Source organism: Aethalodelphis obliquidens, unplaced genomic scaffold (genome assembly GCF_003676395.1).
Source record: "Aethalodelphis obliquidens isolate GAN/ISIS:26980383/991018 unplaced genomic scaffold, ASM367639v1 scaffold54, whole genome shotgun sequence".
Lineage (NCBI taxonomy): Eukaryota > Metazoa > Chordata > Mammalia > Artiodactyla > Delphinidae > Aethalodelphis > Aethalodelphis obliquidens.
The window spans coordinates 8738806-8745434 of record NW_020837998.1 but is presented as its reverse complement, the minus strand read 5'-3'; the positions used below and the strand labels follow the sequence as shown (position 1 = coordinate 8745434).

The 6629-nt window shown below is 36.9% G+C and overlaps 1 non-coding gene across 1 annotated transcript; it reads right to left on the bottom strand.

Moving 5' to 3' along the window:
• Nucleotides 1-506: 506 nt before the first annotated feature.
• TRNAE-CUC (transfer RNA glutamic acid (anticodon CUC)) lies at nucleotides 507-578 on the bottom strand. Its single transcript has one exon. It is a non-coding gene; the product is annotated as a tRNA-Glu (tRNA).
• Nucleotides 579-6629: the final 6051 nt, after the last annotated feature.

The following is a 6629-nucleotide window of genomic DNA, read 5'->3' as shown; positions in this document are numbered from 1 at the left end:
CATTTATAAAACCATTTGAAATGGACTAGTTCCAAGCTGAGTAAAAGTGAATAAAAAATTAGACTATCCTGAGAGAGATTATATGATATCTTGTGAATGTGGATTATGTGATCCCGTATAACATATATGTACTCATGGAAGTGTGATAAACACTATCAGTCACATGATGTATGCTGATGATATAATAAGCCTTGAAAATAATGTTGAAGCAGTTTTATTCAGTGACAGGATGAAGTTTCATTAAAATCTTGTCAACCAAAATTATCAGAAAGGAAATTTCCAAGTTTTTTTAATGGTTAAGGAAGCTGATCCCCTATCAATTTAAATCTTTTTGGAATTAAGTGGGAAAGTATTTTAATAATAGCAATAGTTTCAGTTATTAGAGTTAATGATTTACATCTCCTTCATTGCACATATACAAATATGTAAGAGGGTACCGTGAAAATCATCCTTATATCATGACATCTTTTTGGGGGGGGCTTTTTTTGTGGCTTTCAGGATCTTAGTTCCCCGACCAGGGTTTGAACCTGGGCCCTGGCAGTGAGAGTGCCAAGTCCTAACCACTGGGCTGCCAGGGAATTCCCATGACATCTATTTCTGTGATTTAGGACTGCCTACTGGAATATTGCCTCAAATAGTTATTGATATAAAGGAAACAAAGCTATTGAAAGCAAGCAGAGATGGTTCATAGTGCTACATATTAAGAAAGAATCAGTCTATTTTTAACTAAATCTTTTTTTTTTTTTTTTTGGTAAAGCCATTGGGGGTCTCTCTCTCTCTCTCTCTTTCTCGCTTTCCCTCTCCCACTCTTTCTTCTCCTCCCTCTTCCTCTCCCCCCTCTTTTCTCTCTCTCCTGTATCCTTTCTAATTTTAATTTTTCTTCCTTTCAAAGAGTATGTTTGTTGCACGTTAAAATGAAAACTTAGGGATCACTAGTCTTTTCACCACTATTAATTCTGCCTTTTCAGAGTGGCTTCCAGCAATACTTTGAGAATTATTCTCAAATCTTTCAAACTAACCTTTGAAACCCATAAGATGTTTATTTATTCTCTTCGATGTCATGGCAGTGATATGTAGATTTTTATCAAAGAACTGCTTCTGAAAATCAAAAATGCTGTCAGTGAGACCAAGGAAAAAAGTTACTTGTTAAATGGGGTTGTTTAATTTTGATACTATGTTTTACTTTTTTCATTAAAGCATTGAAATGTCACATGTAAAGCATCCCATTAAGCCACAGTCTGGTTGGAAACATGGTGTGGACTTAAGAGTGGTCATTGCAACAATGGCCATTATGAACTGTCTTCTTTTATGGAAGTATTTTTAGCTTTGATTATTTGGTCCCATTAAACCTTAATTAAAAGTTAGATATTTTTGGAAACCATAAAGAAAACAAAAAGACAACTTACAGAATGGGAGAAAATATTTGCAAATGATGTGGCCAAGAAGAGCTTAATTTCCAAAATATACAAACAGCTCATACAACTCAATAACAAGAAAACAAACAACCCAATCAAAAAATGGGCAGAAAAGCTAAATAGGCATTTCTCCAGAGAAGACATGCAGGTGGCCAGTAGGCACATGAAAAGATGTTCAACGTTGCTAATTATTAGAGAAATGCAAACCAAAGCTATAATGAGGTATCACCTCACACCAGTCAGAATGGCCTTCATTGAAAAGTCTACAAACAAGAAATGCTGGAGAGGGTGTGGAGAAAAGAGAACCCTCCTAAATTGTTGGTGAGAATGTAAATTGGTGCAGCCACTGTGGAGAACAGTATAGAGGTTCCTTAAAAAACTAAAAATAGAGCCACCATATGACCCAGCAATCCCACTCCTGTGCATATATCAAGAGAAAACTCTAATTTGAAAAGACACATGCACCCCAATGTTCATAGCATCACTATTCACAATAGCCAAGACATGGAAACAACCTAAATGTCCATCGACAGAGGAATGGATAAAGAAGATGTGGTACATATATACAGTGGAATACTACTCAGTCATAAAGAATGAAATAATGCCTTTTGCAGCAACATGGAAAGACCAAGAGATTATCATACTAAGTGAAGACAGAGAAAGACAAATATCATATGATATCACTTATATGCAGGATCTAAAATATGATACAAATGAACTCATTTAAAAAACAGAAACAGACTCACGGACATAGAAAACAAACTTATGGTTACCAAAGGGGAAAGGAGGATGGGGGGAGAGATAAATTAGGAGTTTGGGATTAGCAGATACAAAATACTATATATAAAATCAGTAAACAACAAGGTCCTAATGTATAACACAGGGAACTATATTCAATATCCTGTAATAAACCATAATGGAAAAGAAAATGAAAAAGAATATTTTTCCCCTGTTCTATATAATTGCAAATTTCCTACATTTTTAGTTCTATTTTCAGAATGGATTCTTATATTGCCAAGAGTAAGACTCCAATTTAACACATTATTTATTATCTGCAGATACTGATCTGGGCAATGTTGAGGTAGAGAAACTTTATTCTTCAGCACCAAAGACCACCTCCCTTCCCTTTTGTTCAAGGCATCTGCTTCCATTTCCTTTGCCTGGCTCAGAAAGCTGATCTTATTTTATTTTCTCTTTACTATTTACGGTCAAAAGTGTCATATGATGATCTTCCCAGGATTATTTGCCTTTTAGAATTGAGCACTAGGAGAAGAACTAAAGATACATACAGACACACACACACATACACACTCACAATGTTTTCATATATATACATACATATCTACATCTATATCTATACACATTTATATTTATATCTGTATGTATATATAGAGAGATATTAGGTAAGGGCCAGGAGAATCAGAACCTGAAAGACCTAGAGGTTGTGAGAACACTGCCCTTTCCCCCCCATTCATATTCTACTGAATCAAGACCCTGGTTCTTTTTAGGCTCACTACTCTTGCTGAATCCTTCCTTTGCAGTAGACTTTAAGTCCCATGAAAGCAGAGGCCTTTTACCACATTGGTCATTTCTGCATTCTTAGTGCCTATAAAAATGCTAACGTATATTTGTTGAATTAATAATCAGAGAACTTTTAAAATTCACATATAATCTCATCAACCAGAAGTAGATGCTGCTAACATTTTAGTGCATTAATTTTCAGTTGTTTCTCTGTGTCACTTTCCCTCTCTCTCATTGGTTCTCTCTACTTCATTTAATATGAGTCGTCATTTTTACCAAGTCTCCAAGACCCATCTCAGCAGTGTATTAGAACCACTAAACAGTATCCTTGCCACAAAAAAGTGTCACAATATCAACAAACTTTCATTTACCCATCTATATTTTCTGCCCCCTTTGATACAACACCCTGAGGATCTATTCCCCGATATACTCACTCAGTTCCTGTTAGCCAGGTCCTTCAGCTCCTTTGGTGTATGAACCATCTACTCCCTTGGTAGACCTAGCACTTCTCCAGTAGGATCAGGCTGAACTCTGACTCTTGTTGTTGGTCTGGAGTCTAGGACGGGAGATAGGGCTAGATCCTGAGGGGGGCCAACATTGTCTTATAATACATTTACCTCATTTGAGCCTTCTGCATAGTCTTCAATCAAGGGAACTTCTCTCTTCTAACAAGGAAGGGTGAGGGCATTTTTCAGGTTTAGAGGGTTAGGGGGAATCTAGGAGTTCAAGTTGATCAAGTGAATCTACTCAGATATTCTCATTCAAAATTTGTTAAGGCCCCATTCTTTCTCTATGAGGATCCAGACTTTGGCATAAAGACTGCCCTAGGCTGAGAATTCAACCTCCTCTGATGCTCAGTCTCTTATGATCAAATCCCGTGTCAGTCTGCATTCTGGCTATGGGAGATTAAGGTCTTTTTAAAATGCTTCCAAGGAGGTCTCACTCATTGCTTTACATTGGTAATAAGCGATCTGAGCCTGTCATTTGCTTTCTTGAAAGCATCACTGGTGCTTAGCAAGAGTCATCCAAAACCAGTCTGAATAGTTACTAAGCTCCCTATATTTTGCAAACACTGGAGACTTTACAAAAGCTAGTGCATCTCTGCATTCCACCTACTGCTACTAATAGGTACTATTTGCCATTTAGCCACTGAGACTCTTTTCTACAACCTCTTGTGTTACCAACCGTATTAGTTCTTATTTCATAGAAGCAAGCTTGAAATGGGATTTTTGAGAAATTGATTTATTGAGGGGTCACCTGCCAGTAAATCCTTTAAGGGAGTGAGGAAGGGGGGTTAGAGCAGAGGAAGATCCAAGGCAAAGATGTGGTTTGAAGTGTAGTCTAGCTTGTTTCAAGTGGGAGGCCCTGCAACACGAATGACACCACAGAGTTATCCCACCTTGAGACAACGGTCGGGCATTTTGCACTATAAACTCCCAGGTACTTCCAAGAAAGACAGCTCCTTGCTGCTGAGACCAATTCTCAAGAGGATGGAACTGTGAACTGTTAACATCCAATACTTATAGCAGCTAGGAGAATAGTTGCATCACTCAGTAAAGTGGATCCAAGCAAGGCACCAACTTATACTGTGTGGGCTCAGGGGCAAAATTTGTGCAGAAACCTGAAGGACACTATGCTGATGACTGGGGGAAGAACATTCTAGGCAAAGTAAATGGCAAGTGCAAGAGCCCTGAAGTGGAAATATTCTTGATGCATTCTAGTAATAGCAAGAAAGCTTAATGGAATATTACTCAGCCATAAAAAGAATGAAAAATGCCATTTGCAGCAATGTGGATGGAACTAGAGATTATCATACTAAGTAAAGTAAGTCAGACAGAAAAAGGCAAATACCATATAATATCACTTATATGTGGAATCTAAAAAAATGATACAAATGAACTTATTTACAGAACTGAAGTAGACTCAGACATAGGAAACAAACTTATGGTTACCAAAGGGGATAGCGGTGGTGGTGGTGGGGGACATAAATTAGGAGTTTGGGATTAACATATACACACTACTGTATATAAAATAGATCACAAATGGGAACCTACTGTATAGCACAGGGAACTATATACAATGTTTTGTAATAACCTCTAATGGATAAAAATCTGAAAAAGAATATATATGTATTCAGTTATATATATATATATGTGAATAACTGAATCACTTTGCTGTACACCAGAAGCTAACACAACATTGTAAACGAACTATACTTCAATTAAAAAAAAAAGAGAGAGAGAAAAAAAAGAAAAGAAAAGAAAGCCTGTGCTATGGGCGTGCTGTGAGTGCGGGGAGAGTAGTAGATTAGGTCAGAGAGGTAGTTGGGCTCGAATGTGAACAAACAGCTTTATAGGCCATGGAATGGACCTTGGATTTTACTCTGAATGAGATGAGAACACACTGGAGGGTTTTTAACAGGGAAGTGACATTGTCTGACTTAACATTTTAAAAGATTCAACCTGGCTGCTGGGCTTAGAATAGACTGTAAAGTGGTAAGGGCAGAAGCAGGGAGACAAGTTAGGAAGCTTTTGTCCTAAGGCAACAGATGTCTGTGGTTTGAATTAAAGTAGTAGTGGTAGAGGTGATGAGAAGCGATTGGATCCTGGATATATTTTGAAGGTCGTCCTAAAAGATTTTGTGGGTGGATTTGATGTACAATGTGTGAGAGAGAAGTAAGGAAGTTTGGGGCCTAAACATCTGGAAGAATAGATGAGCTAAATAAATCCTGGGAGGCACAGATCTTTGACAGTGGAAATCAAAAGTTTGGTTTTGGGTATCTTAATTTGGAGATGGCATTTAGAATCAATTGCAGATTTAGAGTAGGTAATGGAATATACAAGTCTGGAGTTTATAATTGATTAAAATAATTCCCTATTATTGAACATTTAGATTACTTCCATTATCTGTTGCTGTTATGAATGACATGGACATAACTATTTCATTATATACGTTGTTATACATTTGTCTACAAGGTTCCTAGAGGTGGAAGTTCTTCCTTCAGACTTTAGATACATGGCATTAATTGTGTTCTCCACAATTTTATAATCACTTCACCCTCTAACTAGCAGTGTACTGTTTCTCAATACCATTACCAATCCCAAATATTATTATTCTTTTAAATAGTTGTCATTTTGACAAATGAAAAATGGCATTTCTCCTACTATTGATAAGATTGAGTATCTTTGTTCTAACGTTTGTCTCTCTGTCTTTCTTTCCTTTTATTTTTTGCTAAATTATTTGAGCTTCTTTAACAAAATACCACAGAATGGGTGGCTTTAACAACTGAACGGTTGTTCTAGAGGCTAGAAGTCTGAATTAAGGTGTTAACAGGATTATTTTCTTCTGTGGTCTCTCCTTGGCTTGTACATGGCCGTCTTCTTTCTATGTGTTCACATGGGCTTATTTCTGTGCATGTCACTGTTCTAATCTCCTCTTTTTATAAGGACACCAGTCAGATCGGATTAGGGTCCATCCACATGCCTCATTTTACTAATTACCTCTTTGGAGGCTCTATCTCCAAATACAGCTGTATTGGCTGCTACAGCATCAATATAGGAATTTTGAGGGTACATAATTCAGTCTTTAGAACCAAGGATATTAACTCTTTTCATAAATATTCCAATTGCATTTGTTCTAGTGTTTAAATTGTCCATTGATTTTGTTAATGGAGTTTTTGCCAGTAAAGAAGTT